General features: G+C 37.8%; 1 pseudogene; it reads right to left on the minus strand.

Moving 5' to 3' along the window:
* Window positions 1-1,152: 1,152 nt before the first annotated feature.
* LOC137721779 (probable LRR receptor-like serine/threonine-protein kinase At3g47570) lies at window positions 1,153-4,481 on the minus strand (annotated as a pseudogene).
* Window positions 4,482-16,950: the final 12,469 nt, after the last annotated feature.

The following is a 16,950-nucleotide window of genomic DNA, read 5'->3' on the forward strand; positions in this document are numbered from 1 at the left end:
AAAAAACGTGTGAAAATAACATGTTTTAAACGTGAAAAATATGTATCATACGTTGGAGTTTTAAAAAGCTTACAATTTAACAAATCATTAATACGTGTACGGAAAACAAAACTTATTAAAATACATACATACATATACAATAAAGATATTATGCGCATATTTATATACTGTGAAGTTAAGTGACAATGCTAAAACATTTCAGAATTATTATTGACACTTCAGACAAAATCATTTCTGTCAAATCCTGGCCCAGACCCCCAACCACACCCTCACGGTTTTGTTTTTGGGAACTCACACGAACTTCCCAGTGGATCACCCAACATGGGAATGCTCTAGCCCGAACTCGCTTAACTTCGGAGTTCCTACGGAACTCGAAGCCAGTGAACTCCCAAAAGACCTTGTGCTAGGTGGAGATGGGAATATACATATAAGGCTTACAGGATCCACTCCCATGGACGATATGGGATGTTACAATTTCGTTCTTTTCTAATAAAACATATTGTAAGAAATGTTAGCAATTTTCATATCAAATTTAATGTTTTGTTTTGTTTTATACAAGCGATTTTATGGAGTGGATAATTGATCCTAGGATTTCAACTATAACGGAAAAATGCTCCTAACTTATGCGTCCCTTTCATTCCAAACCCTTTGCACTAAAACTTAACGTTTAGCTCACACCATCACTCAACTTTCTGCTTCTCTTTTACAAGGGAACATTTGTTTTATGTTTTCACTTATGAATATGGCAAAATAACATTTTTAGATCACAATAACAACAAATACCGAGATAAAGAAAAATGGAACTAGCAATGTTGTTACTATCCACCTTCTCTGTCACACTACTAAGACCATTTGCAATTTCTACTTTTTGCAGAAGTTAGCCATTCAACAAAGAACATAAAAAAAATTATCCAACAAAAACCGCTAATCATTAAAATTCTGAAAAGCACCACACAAATTAAAATCCGACAGCTTCAAGTCATACAAGTAAACACACCACAAACATCAACGAGACAAAATTCAAAGCGATAGCAAGAGAAAGAAAGCAAAAATAGAAAGAAAATTTTGGTGAGTAGAGAGTGGAAAATATTATTGATGAGTGATCATGTCCTTTCTCCTTTGAGCAGCATGCTTTGTCCTTCTCAAGTCTTCTTAAACTTTGAGGTACGAGTCTCTGATTGCGCTCATTTTTCTGACAACTGTGTCCATCAGTATCCGCTCCCTCGGTGACATTGCACAGCAAGAGAGTCCTATATGCATCATTGAAACCAAGCATTCCTTTAATTTCTTTGCTTTCACCGGGCCACAATTGTTACGTCTAGATGGAGTTCGTTCTCGCACTATGTCATCGTTGACATCACCATCTGTTTCAAGGTCGAGGATAATTGAATGGTCAACAATGTCCATGACATGGCCAGGCAAAGCCATGGCTACGAATTGGCAAATGCTTAGACTGCCTTTGAACATGTCATCAGTAGGCCTTTTTCCTGTGAACATTTCCAGCAATAGTATCCCATAGCTGTAAACATCTCCAAGTATGGAAACTTGGCCTCCTGTGCCATACTCTACTAGGACAGACATACAATATGTCAAATGCAATGGACTATTAGAACAATATCTTCTTTGGATTTATATGTTACTTATTTACCAAGGAAAAAAAAAAGAACCAGTAATGTATTTTTCGTAAATAGAGATTAATTAGTTGGTTTTTAGTAATAATTTACTAAGAACATAAAAAGGAAGTTAGAATGACAGAAACTCGTACCAGGAGGAATGTAGCCTACAGAACCCTTTAGCTGAGATGACATTGTTTGACTGAATGAGGGATCATTTGATGTTTAGAATAAGAACCTTGCTAAACCAAAATCCCCAACATGGGCTACCATATCTTCATCAAGAAGTACGTTGCTCGGCTTTAGATCACAATGAACAATGGCCGTTTCACAATGGTGGTGGAGATAATCTAACGCAGAAGCAACATCAATGGCAATGTTCAATCTTTGCATAAAACTCAATTTTTTACTTAGAGATTCCTCCTCATATCTTGGATACAACATTGAGTCTAGACTTCCATTTTTCATGAACTCGAAAACTAGACTTTTGAAGTCCTGGCCCTGATTATCAATGCTTGAGCATGCAGTTATGATCTTGAGAAGATTACGGTGCCTTATACTCCTTAAAAGTTTGCATTCATCTATGAAACTCTTGGAAGCTCCTTGTTGTTGAAGGTTGAATACCTTAATAGCAACTACTGTTCCAACACTAGAAATTATCCCTTTATAAACAGAACCAAAACTTCCCGAACCAATTAGATTATCCACAGAGAACCCATTAGTTGATTCAACGAGTTGTGAGTATGAGACACCTGATTTCCAATCCTTATAAGAGTGTGAACTTGCAAGTCTATCTCTAGACTTTTTCGACATTGAACAAGCACCAAAGAGGCCTGATAGAGCAATTATGATTGCAAGTGCACATGCTATAGGGATGACTACTTTTGGGGAAAGTGGTCCTCGAGATGAATGGTGCTTTTTTGGGGGGCATAAAGGTAAATATAATTGTGGGAGGCAACCACAGAGCCTATGATTTCCAACAACAGAGACACCACTGACATTTGCAAAAATACCTTTTTTAGGCAACTCGCCCTCAAAATCATTATACGAAAGATTGAGATACTTGAGAGCATCCAACTTGCCTATGAATACAGGAATCAGCCCAGACAAGTTGTTGCTTGAAATATCAAGTCTTTCCAAGCCCTTTAAATCTTTAAGAGATTGAGGAATTGTTCCTTCAAACTTATTACCTTGCAAATGCAAGCGCTCCAAACTAGCACAACTGCCAAGGTTGCTTGGGATTTCACCTGATAAATTGTTTCTTAATACATTTAGCTCTGTGAGATGCAATAAATCACCCACTTGAAGGGGCAGCGAACCAGTCAAATAATTGTCAGACAGGTCTAAAGAAACTGAAAGGGTTGAAAGCTCCATAAGGGTTTTGGGTATGGTGCCCGTAAGGTTGTTACTTGAAATGTTAAGATCTAAAATGTTTCGGTAGTTTCCAAGACTTGGAGGTATATTACCCTCAAACCTGTTGAACTCCATATGGAGGTTTAACAATGAAGTCATGTTACCAAGGGAAGACGGGATTGACCCAGAAAATTCGTTACTACCCAAATACAGTTGCTCTAACTTCTCTAGCTTCCCAATTTCATGCGGGACACTACCGTCCAAATTGTTATTTTCTAATTGTGGAGCGGTCAAGTTTATAAGGTTTCCAATGCCGTTAGGGAGGCTTCCATGTATAAAATTTCCCCCCAGTGTAAGATAATTAAGTTGGGTCGAAAGGTTGGCTATGGATCCCGGGATTCCTCCTCCAAAGTTATTATCGCTAAGTGCCAAAAGCTCCAAACTAGTGCAATTAGCCAAGAAACTGAGAAAACTCAAGTCACCAACTTTTCTGTTTCCTAGTTGATTGTGGTGAATGTTTAGCCTCAATAAGCTTTGCAAGCTTCCTACACTTTCACCAGGGACTGTCCCAGACAGGCCATTTACAGAAAATTCAAGAATCTGAAGTCTAGAAGCATTTGACAAAGATATAGGAATATCTCCTGTGAATTTGTTCTCGTTGCAGTAAAATTCTACGAGATCAGGAAGCATAGTGCCGAGATTTGGTGGTAGCTCTCGATGCAACTGGTTGATAGAAACACTGAAAATTTGTATGGAAGAAACATTATAGATTGAAGAAGGGACCATACCAGACAAATTATTCAGCTCAACTACGAATTCCACCAAGCCTGTTATATGCCCCAGCTCATTTGGTATGCTTCCTTGCAAATTGTTGCTCCCAAGATACAGGAACCTCAAAGAAGAAAAGTTTCCTATCCAGGGTGGGATGGTTTCAATGAGACTGTTACCATAAAGCAATAGATATTCTAAATTCAACAATGAACTGAGTTGGTTGGGGATGGACCCTTTAATCCGATTGACTTGCAGATCAAACACTCTTAGTTGTTTGCATTGTGACAAATTAGTTGGAATTACCCCACGGAAGGAATTTTCAGAAAGGTTGAGATATTGTAGGCTTTGTAGATAACCCATTTCTGGAGGAATTTCTCCATGAAAGTTGTTGGCTCCCAAATTGATTCCAGTAATATAAGTAAGATTTCCAACGGAAGCTGGAATGGAGCCTACCAACTTTTGAGATTCCAGGTTCAACATCAGGACTCTTTTGGTAGAACGGTGGCAAGAAACCCCAACCCAACTGCAGAAATGGATGGAATGATTCCACGAGCTCATGACATCGAAAGGATCTGCAGTAATTCTTTTCTTGAAGTCTAGCAGAACCAAGCGATCAGATTCATTTCCAAGCAGAGTAAGGCTGCGAAGTGCTGCAGATTCGAGGCATGTACTCATGCATAAAAGAATGATCCCATGCAGGAGTTTGAACAAAACCATCTTACGATTGGTACGTGAATGCTCCATAATTGTTCTAAGACAGAGAGCAAAATAGGTTAATTAACTAAGTTGAATTTGCACAAATGCATAAAAGAGAAGACATGCTATCACATAGAAGAAAAACTTGATTCAATATGTTTACAAAAAATGCGATAGCAACTATAACTACCAAAAATAATAGAGCTTCGTCCTGCCGTACATGTTACAAGGAATGGTGGAGATCTTTCAAATTGAAGGGGAACCTTGTCAAATTTTAATTAATCTTTTGACCACACAAGAGTTTGATCAATGCGATCGCTCACGAGTAACATTTAGAAGAAAAAGTTTGTAAGAAATTTGGGAGTAAATGTTTTGAGAAGCAGCTCTCAATTTCCAGTTTTATTTTTGCTGATTTTTGAAGTGGTTGTGAGAACCGGTTCTTTTGAACCAATTTAATCGGCTTTAGTGATTGCATGTGGAGGGTTTTGGAATTTGTAGAGTCGATCTGAAAATATGGTGGAATTTGTTTTCTAAAATTTGGTTTTGGATGAGAAAATGATGATAAACAAAGGGGAAGTGTAAGTCGTCTTTTCCTCTATTTTGTTGATTTTGTCTCTGGGTTTCTCACAAAGCTAGCATCTTGGTTAATTTTCTGACTATGGTTTCTTATAGGCTGGTGCTCATACTCTTAAATATCATTATCATATACGTGTGGAGTCAGGGGTGGAGCCAATTAAGGCTTATAAGGGGTAGCAATGTAGTTCTTCTTCTAACATTTTGCTAAGTTTGTTCAGCTCTAAACCCTTCTCGCCTTTTAATTATTGAATTCCTTACTAATGTTGTTTTGGCTTTTAGTTAAATTAGGTCAAGAAAAGTTCTATACTTAATTACTTTTGAAATGATAATTATCAGTCTACTACATAGATATATTGAATTTATTATAAACAGTTATGAAAAATAGTGAAACACCAAAATGAAAAACAACAGAGATAATGCACAAGTAAAATGAATAAGGGATTATACATTAGTATTTAAGCTATATAATGTTTATGGATGTGTACCTTACCTTATTGTGTAAAATAAAATATAATTGGGTTTTTGGTAAATTTTTCATCATTTTGTAGATTTTTTCCTTTAACTTTCTGGGTTTTGGAGAAATTTTCGTTAAATTTCTTGGTTTTTTTTTTTTTTTGTGATTTTATCTGGACTTTGTAGATTTTTTGTATGTTTTGTAAAATTCTTAGATTAAATTTCTGATTTTGTTAGTGATTGGCCAAATTCGAATTTGAAAAAAAAAATATATTACACCTGTGATTTGTTGTTTATGTGGTGAAAAATAGGATGTCTTTATACTCATCACAAAGAAGGGTGGAGGAGTTTTGAGATGAGGGTAATCAACTGCTTCGGAGCTTAAGGTTGACTGCTTCGGAGCTTAAGGTTGTTGGTTGAGAAATTAATACTCAAGTTAATTTAGGGGTTTGTGGGGGCTAATAAACTGAAGTCTATTTCATCTGCTTGATACAGGTTTTAGGGGTTTGTGGACAGTTTTCGGACAGAGTTTTCCCCATGATGAGCCCCACTGGACAACAGATACTGTGAATAGTAACTTTTGAGCACTGCTCTATTGGGTTGATGAGAAAGTGATTGAAACAGATCGTGTAAATAAATGTTGGTGGAGGTGTTGTTCTGCAGCCTCAAGAAGAACAAAGCAATGTGTTTGAAACAAGGTCTGACCGAAACTTTTATATAAAATTTCGCGTGTTTTGAGTTTTAAGCCATTCAAAGGTTTGTTAAGTAGGAATAAAAATGCCGGTTAAACAAAGATTACTAATTACTAACCAAATTCACATCTGTCTACATTAATCTATTAAGTAGGTAACTTATCAATTTTTTTGCGGGGATTTTGTGTACAGTGTGATGTGTTGGAACCAGCGATGCAAGTGCGAGACCTGATTGGTAGGGGTTTTCAATATGATTTTCTAATTTCCCCTAGCATGTTTTGTTTTGTTTTTGTTTTTGTTTATGGAGTATGTATTGTTGGAAAATCAAATAAAAACAGGTTGTTAATGGTTAAAACAAGCTGTCAGTTTCTTTCCAAGGTGTTTTTCAGCAACTACAAAGATCATTGCTTCCTCCATGTGTTAGCCGAAAGGTGGTTATTACAACCTGCCATGATGCAATGCATGTGTATGCCAACTATCAAAGTTGCTGCATGTGTTTGAAAGGGTGTAAAGATGTGGAACACCATCATTCATTATATGTATTGTTGGATTGTTTATTTTTTCAGTTTTGTATAAATAGGCCATCTTGCTAAGCCTTAGAATATATCATCCGAATCCCATTTCCCATTCTCATTTTTCAGCTTGTAAGCTATTGATTTTTGTAAACTCTCTTTTCATATATCAAAGTCCAAGTGTTTTTTTTCAAAGCTTGTTGCTTCCCTCCTTTCTCTATTTCTTTGTCCAATTTTATTGAGAGTGAAAGTGAGAGGTGTGATAGAGTTTGTAAACTTATCACCCACATATTTTGGTATTGAGTTAGTAAACTTTAGAATACCAACAATTGGTATCAGAGCCAGAATACCATTCTGGCAGGTGCAGCAGTTATGGCATCCAACTTAGTGCAGCTCCAAGTTCCCACATTGAAGAAAGAAAATTATGAAAGATGGTGCATCCAATTCAAAGCATTGTTTGGATCACAAGAGCTATGGGAAGTTGTCAGTAATGGGTATGTTGTACCCACTACCGAGCAAGAAGCCACATATACTGCAGATCAAAGGAACACTCTCAAGGACTTACGAAAGAAGGACCAAAAGGCGCTGTATCTTCTATACCAGGGTTTGGAAGATTCAACGTTCGAGAAGGTTGCAGAAGCAACAACGAGCAAGCAAGTATGGGATACACTCAATACAATCTACAAAGGAGTAGATCGAGTCAAGAAAGTGAGATTACAGTCACTTCGAGCAGATTTTGAAACTGCGCACATGAATGAAAGAAAGAGCATCTCCGACTATCACACAAGGCTCATTGCGATAGTAAATCAGATGAGGAGAAATGGCGAGAAACTCGATGAAGTACGAGTTGTGGAGAAAATCCTTCGGTCACTCACATCCAACTTTGAGCATGTGGTGACTGCCATTGAGGAATCGAAGGATTTGGAGACAATGAGCATAGAGGAATTGCTAGGATCCCTCCTAGTTCACGAGCAACGCATTCAGAAGAATGCAAGCCCCACAACGCTAGAGCAAGCTTTGGAGTCAAAGTTGAATATTGACAAACCAAATAAAGGTCGTGGGCAGTGGAACTCACGTCGTGGGAGTTCATCCAACCGTAGCCGAGGACGAGCCCGAGGAAGAGGTCGAGGCTATGCACAAAATCAAGGTCAGTCTCAGGAGTGGAGATCTACTCGAGGAAAGGCGCATATCCAGTGTCACAACTGTAAGCAATATGGACATTATGCCAATGAATGTTCACATAAAAATGGTGAGCATGTCAACATGGCATAATCAAGTGGAAATACTGATGAAGAACTTACAGTCTTGCTAGCACACCATGATTCCAGTAGCCAACAAGATGTTTGGTATTTGGACTCTGGTGCAAGCAATCACATGTGTGGAAAGAAGGAGTTCTTTGCCGAACTCAAAGATGGGGCCTATGGATCTGTAAGTCTTGGTGACTCCTCAAAGTTGCCAGTTGAAGGCAAAGGGAAGATCAAGATCATCCAGAAGGATGGTAGAGAAGAATACATCTCCGATACCTACTACATACCAGGTATGAAGAGCAACATTCTGAGCATTGGTCAACTGCTCCAGAAAGGGTACATTATACATATGGAGAACATGCTTCTCACTCTCAGGAATGCAAGGAGAAAGCTTATTGCACGTGTTCGAATGTCAAAGAACCGGATGTTTCCGTTGAATTTGAACACAAAGATTGAAAGCTGCAACATCGGTGTAATGGAAGATGAGTCATGGAAATGGCATCTTCGATTTGGCCATCTTCATTTCAATGGCCTAAAGTTGCTGTCAAGTGGAGGAATGGTTCGTGGTCTACCCCAAATTGAAGCCACACGCCAAGTATGTGAAGGTTGTGTGCTTGGCAAGCAAGCACGACTATCGTTCCCTGTTGGTGATACATGGAGAGCAAAGGCACCACTGCAGTTGGTGCACACAGATATATGTGGTCCATTGGATCCCATGTCTTATGGAGGTAATAGGTATTTTATTACCTTCATTGATGATTTCAGTAGAAAGACTTGGGTCTATTTTCTCAAGGAGAAGTCAGCTGCCCTAAAAATTTTCAAGGAGTTCAAGGCACTCACAGAGGCTGAAAGTAACCACAAGCTTGTGGCTGTGAGATCAGATAGAGGTGGAGAGTACACCTCCAATGCTTTCCAAGCATACTGCAAGGAACAAGGAATTAGGCATCAACTTACGGCTGCCTATACCCCACAGCAAAATGGGATAGCCGAAAGAAAGAATCGAACCATCCTTGACATGACAAGGTCCATGCTTAAGGAGAAGAATTTGCCAAAAGAGTTATGGGCAGAAGCTGTAGCTTGTTCGATTTATTTGTTGAATCGATGTCCAACAAAGAGTGTCAAGAGGATGACACCACAAGAGGCTTGGAGTGGATACAAGCCGAATGTTACACACCTAAGAATTTTTGGGTGTGTTGCATATGCTCAAGTTCCAGAAGCCAAGAGGAGGAAACTTGATGATAGAGGTGAGAAGTGTGTGTTTGTGGGCTATAGTGAAGAGTCCAAGGCATACAAGCTCTACAACCCACTAACTGGCAAACTAGTGGTTAGTTGAGATGTCATCTTTAGTGAGGAAGAGACATGGAAGTGGAACAACAAAGAAGTCAGTAAAGAGAAGATCGTCTCCACTGATTTTGAAGAACCAGAAGTTGTACCACTTATTGAGCAACAGCCTGCTCAAATAATCACAATAACTCCAGTGCACAGAATTGCAAGGAGTGGTCCTACATCTAGTGAGGAAAGCAGCTCCTCAACTCCAGTGAGGTTAAAGAGTCTCACAGAGATTTATGGACAAGAAGAAGAAGAAACCAATTTTTTCTGCTTCTATGCAGACCATGAGCCTCTCTCATTCAATGAAGCTGTGGAAGAAGATTGTTGGAAGAAAGCCATGGAAGAAGAGATCCATGCCATCGAGAAGAATGACACTTGGGAGTTAACAAAACTCCCACCAAATCAGAAGGCTATTGGTGTCAAGTGGGTTTACAAGATCAAACGCATTGCAGATGGAAGTGTGGATCGATACAAATCAAGGCTTGTAGCAAAGGGCTACAAACAGAAGTATGGAGTGGACTATGATGAAGTCTATGCTCCAGTTGCAAGACTTGACACGGTAAGATTACTAATCTCTCTTGCCGCTCAGCATAAATGGAAAATTTATCAATTAGATGTCAAGTCAGCCTTCCTTAATGGAGTTCTTGAGGAAGAAGTGTACGTGGAACAACCAGAAGGCTTCCAAGTACAAGGAAAAGAAGATAAGGTGTATCGTTTGAAGAAAGCTTTGTATGGCCTCAAGAAAGCACCACGAGCTTGGAACTCAAGGATTGACAACTACCTTCACCAAAATGGATTTCAGAAATGTCCATACGAGCATTCAATTTACATGAAGAACGGTGAAAAAGGGGAGTTCTTAATTATTTGTCTCTATGTAGATGACTTGTTGTTTACAGGAAACAATGAAGCAATGTTCTATGAGTTCAAGCAATCCATGTTCAGTGAATTCGAGATGACTGACAATGGATTAATGTCATACTTTCTTGGCATAGAGGTGAAGCAAGAAAGTGACGGTATCTACATCTCTCAACAAAAGTACATGAGAGATATATTGGAGAAATTCAATATGGACAAGGAGAAGGTGAGTTTGTAAACTCAACCGTGTACAAAAGCTTGGTTGGAAGCCTAAGGTACCTTACAATCACAAGACCTGATATAGTTTATGGTGTTGGACTCGTGAGTCGATACATGGAAACACCAAGGGAGTCTCATTGGCTGGCCGCCAAGAGAATTTTGAGGTACATAAGAGGTACTCTAAACTATGGTCTATTTTATAATTTTGGTGAAAATGCAAAATTATTTGGTTATTCAGATAGTGATTAGGGAGGTGACCAAGATGAAAGGAAAAACACAACTGGCTATGTGTTTTTTCTAGGATCAACAGCTTTCTCATGGACTTCAAAGAAGCAATCAATTGTTGCTTTGTCATCGTGTGAAGCCGAGTACGTTGCTGTAGTCTCAACCGTGTGTGAGGCAATTTGGTTAAGAAATCTGTTGAAGTCAGTGTGTCATCCACAAGTGGAATCGACTGTGATTCATGTGGATAACATCTCAGCTATCAAGCTTGCTAGGAATCCAGTCCAACATGGAAGGAGTAAGCACATCGATACCAGGTTCCATTTTTTGAGGGATCATGTGAAGCAAAAGACAATTGAGCTTGTCTATTGTCACACGAAGGAACAAGTGGCAGACATCTTCACTAAGCCACTGCCAGTTGAGCCATTCAAGTTGCTACGTGAAATGCTAGGGATAAAGGCGTTTTAATTTGAGGAGGTGTGTTGGAAAATCAAATAAAAACAGGTTGTTAATGGTTAAAACAAGCTGTCAGTTTCTTTCCAGGGTGTTTTTCAGCAACTACAAAGATCATTGCTTCCTCCATGTGTTAGCCGAAAGGTGGTTATTACAACCTGCCATGATGCAATGCATGTGTATGCCAACTATCAAAGTTGCTGCATGTGTTTGAAAGGGTGTAAAGATGTGGAACACCATCATTCATTATATGTATTGTTGGATTGTTTATTTTTTCAGTTTTGTATAAATAGGCCATCTTGCTAAGCCTTAGAATATATCATCCGAATCCCATTTCCCATTCTCATTTTTCAGCTTGTAAGCTATTGATTTTTGTAAACTCTCTTTTCATATATCAAAGTCCAAGTGTTTTTTTTCAAAGCTTGTTGCTTCCCTCCTTTCTCTATTTCTTTGTCCAATTTTATTGAGAGTGAAAGTGAGAGGTGTGATAGAGTTTGTAAACTTATCACCCACATATTTTGGTATTGAGTTAGTAAACTTTAGAATACCAACATGTATGTGATTTATGTTTGATTGGAGTAAAAATTAATAAACCATAAGAAATGCAGCAATTGGAAACATGGCTGCAAGTGATAAGACATAGTAATTGTTTTAAATAACTATACTACTTTTGTAGTGTATGCAAGCGTAAGAAAAATTCAAATTGTAATACAGAATCATAGAGCTGCGTGTTTTGTGTTTGATAAGTCAGTGTTTTAATAGAATACGAGCCGTTGCATCTGGTTTGGATATGTGTCTAAGGTGGTACCACATTTCAAGGCAAATAAGAACGCTTGACTATGGTAACCTAATGGTTTTCTTTGTTTTTGTCTAGATATACTGGATAAACTTTGTTATGACAATCTTAATCAATAGGTGGATGACGCATGTATTAGTTATATTTGTACAACTCAATGCATACCTTTTATCGTAATCTTATATCAAGTATTCATATTTGGTAATATCCATTTGATTTGGGGACTTCATTTTCTCAGAAAGAATCATATTTTATTTAATTACTTACGAAAAAGACTCATATAAAGTTGAAGCTTAATGTATGAGAAGCAGAGAGGCAGATTACGTGTTGAATGACATCATGAAAATCGTTCAAACAATATCATGAAAGAGTACTCAACCTGTCTTCAGAAGTTCTTCCAAATCATAAATGCAAAACAAAAATATCAAACAAACAAAACAAGCAGTAGTTACCTTTTTGTTTTCGTAACCTTTGGCTGCTGCAGTAACGTTTTTGGGTGATCTACTTCGTCACTAATAGCTTTAGTCACCGTGCAGAATAAGGGGATGGTGACACAACTGTTACCTCCTTGTCACGATTAATTGCAGTTCGTTACATACAATATAAAAAGATTGAGAAATTTTGAAGGAGAAGAAAAGGCTTTGAAGGGTAAAGCTAGAAATGGAGGTGTGTGTGGACTGTGAACTATCAACTGGAAAGGGACAGCAAAAGAATACGCAGAGACAGAGAGAGATGGGGTTTAAATAAGAGGGCAGAGTAAGGAGAGGAAGCAAAAACAAGAGTGGTAATCACATTTTCTCTTAATTAGTGGAGTGAAAAATGTCGTCGTTGGGGTCAAATGCACTCACATTTCTCTCAATTTTAGTGGCATAAAAGAATAATGTCTATGCATCATAGTACAAGTTCGATATCCACCGATTCTTTTCTCCAACAATATATTTACACACTAAGGGGGAGTGAATAAATTAGTTGCGAACTCGTCACTCCTAAAATTTGAACCGAAGATCTCTTGTAAAAAAAAAAAAAATCACTGAACAATATTACTAAGTGACAAACAACTTTCCCTTTACCGCCGTCTCCTATAGTTATACTTGAGGAATAATGGACGAATTAGACCAACATGTGTCCACAATATATGGGATCAAGAGTGATAATTGGTGGAGACGAAAATGACATTGTTTGATACTAATCACTGTTCTAAATATCCCCGCCTAGGTGCTAGGCGACTGACCACCGCTCCGATTAATACCTAGGCATTTGAAAATCAAGAAAGGGCACCTAGACTTGCTGAGGCACCCGCCTAAACCACCTAAGCACCCGCTTAGACCCGTCTAGGCACTTGCCTAAGTTGCGACTCACTTAGGCAGAAAATAAATAACTTTCATTTTGCATTTTGTTTTTTTCAATAAATTGTAAGAGACTTGTTGAATACTTAAATGAGCACATATTATATGTTTGTTCCCCATGTTTTCATTATGTTCCAATACTTCATAATATATGTGTCATTCTATTATGTAGTTTATGATGAAATTAAATATATTTTAAGTATAAACATACACTTATTTACATGAAATATAATGGGTTTAGTTAAATCGCCTAGTCTGCCCAGGCGCCTGCCTAGACCCCGCCTAGCGTCCCCAGCTCGCCGCCCGACTAGCACATAACGTCTTTTTGAACCTTGATACTAATACGCCAACTGCTCTCAATTTTCCTCCACTACCGTTTCTAGTCCTTACGTAGAGAGAGAGAGAGAGAGAGAGAGAGATGGGGTTTAAATGTGAGGGCAGCATAAGGAGAGTAAGAAAAAGCAAGAGTGGTAATCAATTGCAATTAGTAGAGAGAAAAATGTCATTGTTGGGGTCAAATGCACTCATATTTTCTCTTAATGTAACTGGCGGAAAGTAATAATACTTATACATTCTAATGTGGTTTTGATCTCCTCTCCCTCTAATATCGAACAATTTAACCCATTAAAACGATCGTTTCTCTAATAAAAATAAAAAATTATACAACAATATATTTACACACTAAGGAGGGGAGAATAATTCATTGCAAACTTGTCACCCTTGAGATTCAAACTTAAAACATTTCGTAAGAGAAATATCATTAAACAGTATTACTAAGTGGCAAACATCTTTTCCTTTATCGCCTGTCTTATATTTAAGAAAAAAATGGAAGAGTCAGACCAACATCATCAACAACTTATTGGATCTAGAGTGATAATTAATGGAGATAGAAGTGACCTTGTTTAGTACCAATACACCAGCTGCACCCACTTTTTCTCCAATACTGCTTCAGTGCTTCTTGTCCTTTTAAAATATAAAACTTTTCTTTTCAATGTACCTTAAATATTATAATAAGTATATAATTCAATAAAACTAGCAATATGTAGAATGAGGATTCTTTCCGGATCCTCTTTGTGAGAATTTTAGAGATCCTCAAATCATGTGCGTTCATCGTACATTTTGCGGTTAGAAATCATTTTAAATATTTTTATTTTAAATTAAATATGAACAGTAATTAACAAAAATTGGTTGCCCGATATATGATAAACAAACACGATTTAAGGATCTCTGGAATCCTCACAAAGAGAATCCAGAGAGAATCCTCGTTCCAATATGTATGTAATATGTAGAAAAATGGCAGAGAGTTAAAACCCACTAACTGTCCATTAAACTCGTGGGATTTGAGATAAGTTAACACTGGAATTATGAGATTGGTTTATGAATTGACTTGTTGACTGGAAGTCTCCCCCGTACATTGTGGAAGGAAGCATGACGACGGGTCACATTCTTAGCCCACTAAATTGTTGAATTTGAAAATAAGAAAAGGGATAAGGTTGTTGCTGCCAAAGAGAAGCATTTGGCGATATCTGAAATGTAACTATGTAAAGTATCTCAAATAAATAAGGCCTTCTTTTTTCAAATGTGATAAAAATTTATACTTCTTTTTTAATTTGTTATATGAATTAAAATTTTAAGCAATTTGTTGTATTACGTTCCCACTCGATCCCCTTCAAGATTATTTTGGATATTTTAACTTCCCATTCGATCCCCTTCAAGATTATTTTGGACATTTTAAGGTTATTTCGGACATTTCAACCATTTTTTTTAATGGATATTATTGACCGCATCAAATTAATTCTCAAAACTTATAATTAGTTGAACTCTAGTTAGTGAGTCTAATGTACCTTTTTAGTAGTCTACTAGTGGCATATATTTTTACTAGCCTAAAATTAGACACTTATTATTAATTATGAATTCATGTTCATGTTTGTCTCGGTTAAGTGTGGTTTGGTATGCAACACTTGCGGCAGTGGAAAGTGGAAAAACATAGCGAAGTGGAAGAAACCATAGTCAGAACATTCTCTGGTCGGGACTTTTTTGGGGCTGGCGGGCATCGAACATTCTCTGGTTGCATTAATTTACCTTCTTTATCTGTGGGTGTTGTTGAAGTTGCTTCTTCCGATTTTTCTTCGCTTTTGGTTTTGATCAGCTTCACTGAGGTTAAATCCATCTTGATGACTAAAATCAGCTAAAATGTACACTACTGAACGACAAACAAACGCACGGAGGCAATTGAAACGCAAAGTACGTTGCCAAGGAAATTAAAGGTGTTTTGTTGAGATCAATATTAAGGCCTATATTTATACTAGTGTGTTCATCGGCTGTTTCTAGCTTTTCTCACTTGCCAGCGGCTGTTTCTAGCTTTTCTCTCCCTTGCCAGCGGCTGTTTTTGGCTTTCCAGTGGTTTTACCTAGCCTTGCCGCACCCTATTTATAAATATAGGGTGTGGTTTACATGCCTATTTTCTAATTATGAATTCATGTTCATGTTTTTTCTCGGTTAAGTGGAAGAAAGTGATGAAATTAAGATTTTACCATAAAACCAATTGGCAATATGGGAAGTAGCCCAAGATCATATAAACACATAGCAAACCTTGTTCCTCACCGATGTGGGACAATTCTCAACACGCCCCCGCACATATGGTGAATTTTCAAGCCTACACGTGGACAACAACTGAGTGACATGGAGTTCGTGTGGCCGTTTGGCTTCACACGAAGACAACCTGCTCTGATACCATGATGAAATTAAGATTTTACCATAAAACCAATTGGCAATATGGGAAGTAGCCCAAGATCATATAAGCACATAACAAACCTTGTTCCTCACCGATGTGTGACAATTCTCAACAGAAAGCAGAGACGATAGGTCGCATTCACTCGCACCCTACTAGGCCACTACCTTAGTGCTCTTGGGTGTCTTTCCCATCCTAATACCTATGAGATATATAATACTTGATTAGGAAGTGTTATTGACCTCTAGCAATCACATAACTTTGCACAAAACACTCAGGTAACTTACACTAATGGTTGCCAGTATTACACAGAAAGAGACAACACAGAAGAATAATTCAGTAACTCCGAATCTCAGATGGGAAGCCAATAGATTCCAACGAAGTGAATGGTGGAGGCACATTATCACCCTAGCAAAAGATGTAAATCAAATGACTCTGTGAGCAGATCAAAAACTGATATCAGACATCCAGAGAACAGAACATCATTCAGAACAAATCCCCATGTTACCTTCATTTAGAACAAAAAATTTACAAAATTAAAGTAGGGTTCTTCATATTCTCCATTGGGTATCGAAAGTCATGTGGAAAGCTTGGAAATAACCAAACCAACATCCAATTTAGTACACACCTAAGAAAAACATAAGCAAGAAACAAAACAATGAAACATCACAAAAGGTTCAGCAATACTAGTAAATTTCAATTTGGAATGTATTTGCACTGTTTTAAGCATTCATAGGATAAAACGAGCGTGCGATAAAATAATTATACTAAATTCATCAAAAATTACGGAAAGGGAGATTTAAACTTGGATGGATAGGGCAAAGCACACTGCTTTAGCTAACTTGGCTAAACTCATGCCTTGCATACGTAGTTAAAAGAAGCTCTATGGAATTACAGTTGGATTTAAAGATGCATACTCAAGTAGCTCCTTGTTGCTTTCAGATATGGCCAGGTCTTCTTCCTTGAGATTCAAGGATACTTTTATGCCATCTCCGTCTCGTGTATCTATCAACACAATTAGATTCTTGAGGTGGGGCTGCCCTGATGACGGGGCAACACGCCTCAAGGCGGCAAAGTGGAGGGATT

The sequence above is a fragment of the Pyrus communis genome, chromosome 17, assembly GCF_963583255.1.
Source record: "Pyrus communis chromosome 17, drPyrComm1.1, whole genome shotgun sequence".
NCBI classification, from domain to species: Eukaryota; Viridiplantae; Streptophyta; class Magnoliopsida; order Rosales; family Rosaceae; genus Pyrus; species Pyrus communis.